This window comes from Elephantulus edwardii, unplaced genomic scaffold (genome assembly GCF_000299155.1).
Source record: "Elephantulus edwardii isolate Elephantulus edwardi_28Jun2011 unplaced genomic scaffold, EleEdw1.0 scaffold00538, whole genome shotgun sequence".
In the NCBI taxonomy this organism is placed as follows: domain Eukaryota; kingdom Metazoa; phylum Chordata; class Mammalia; order Macroscelidea; family Macroscelididae; genus Elephantulus; species Elephantulus edwardii.
In genome coordinates, this window is record NW_006400288.1 from 269,454 (window position 1) to 271,144 (window position 1,691).

Genomic DNA, 1,691 nt, shown 5'->3' on the forward strand with positions numbered 1-1,691 from the left:
CTATCATTCAAATATATGCACCAACAACCAGAGCCAAGGAAGAGGAGATAGAAGATTTTTACCAACTTTTACAATCGGAGATTGATCGAACATGCTATAGAGATAGTACTTGCAAAAAAAGAAGCCTTCTCACGCCAACACTTGGCCAGTGGGATGCTTGACCTGTGGGAATGAATTTGCTTGACAGCGCAATAATTCTCATATTAAAAAGAATATCGAGGGCCTGTCACCAGAACAATGAGTCACAAATTTCATGGAGTTTTTCTGGTTAAATTCAAAGTATTTGGCTTAGAATGTTCTCAAAAAGGAGGCAGTTCCATGGGAAAGACCACCTGTCGTGAAGTTTTGTAGAGGAGGGTCTCTAAGATTTTATGGAGATAATTTTTTTTTAAACTATTTTTTTCCAGGCCAACATAAGAGTTTCGTCTGAGACCAAGTGTTTAGCAAGATAACTTTGCTGCGTGGTTGGTGGAGAGACGAATCTTATTTCTGGACTTTCTGGACGGGAAGTTTCAGATTGTGAGAAAGTTAAGTAAAATCACCTCGTAGTCGGCAGGACTCGAACCTGCGCGGGGAGACCCCAATGGATTTCTAGTCCATCGCCTTAACCACTCGGCCACGACTACAACTGTGAAAGAACTGGTTTTGTAACGTATTGACAGAAGAATAAGGCGTGTCTCAGACTCAAAATTCTATTTTTCTGCATAGATATGTGCTCTCGATAAGTTTGGTGGAAATGTTGAGCTGACAAGTCTACTGAAAGGAAGCCGAGCTTTTCTAGTATTCAAGAGAACCTAAAGCTCAATAATGAGGGAAGTCCTCACCAAAGAGCGTCAGCTTTCCCAGCAAACTTCATGCCGGCTTCATCTAAACTCAAAGAGCGCTCCCAGTGGGAGCACTGCAAGTGACACCAAACAGCACATCTCAGAGGCTGATCACCCAATTTCGCATCTTTTCCCCTTCACGTCAGAGATTCAGCTTTCAGGAATGGCTGAGAGGGACATCGTGTTTGGCAGAGTGGAGGGGCGGCGAAGGAGAGAAAGACCTTCGATGAGATGGATTGATTCTGTGACTGGAGCGGTGGGAATAAGTGCGTTTGAAGATGGCTGGGTTGGCACAGGATAGAACAGCGTTTAGAGCTCTTGTACATAGGGTCGCTATGAGTTGCAAACGACCCAACACAACAACAACAACAACAATCCCAGAAGACCTTCCTGCAGAACCAGAGCCTCTGAAAGTTGACAATCCCTGATAGATATGGAGTACTCAACAAGCGAGGTAAGCATGGATTTACTTATGTTTAGTTTCTAAACTGTAGCCAAAAGTTTCCCACGGTTTTCACCCTATCGTTGGTCACTACAGATTAGGACGCAAGCACAAGTAAACCTGTCTTTACCTTGTTTATATTTCCTTGTAAGTAATCTGCCCTAAAGCTAAACCTTTTCTATTTCTACATATTTGAACATCAAAGTTGCCAAGACTCCTTGGTGAATAAATGACATCATCTATAGTAGCTTCTACTGACTTAGGTCTCAGGTGAAAGAGGTGAAAACCGATGTGGGAAAACCTGCTTTGGTCCCCTTCTCAGCTGCTTTTCTTTTTCTCTTTATATTTCCACCATAAACTCTTAGTCAGTATCCTTTTCCAATATCTTTTTTTGCCTGCCTGCCTGCCTGCCTGCCTGCCTGCCT

At 43.1% G+C, this 1,691-nt stretch overlaps 1 non-coding gene across 1 annotated transcript; it reads right to left on the reverse strand.

Moving 5' to 3' along the window:
* Positions 1 to 544: 544 nt before the first annotated feature.
* TRNAS-AGA lies at positions 545 to 626 on the reverse strand. The gene has a single exon. It is a non-coding gene; the product is annotated as a tRNA-Ser (tRNA).
* Between the last annotated feature and the right edge of the window lie 1,065 nt (positions 627 to 1,691).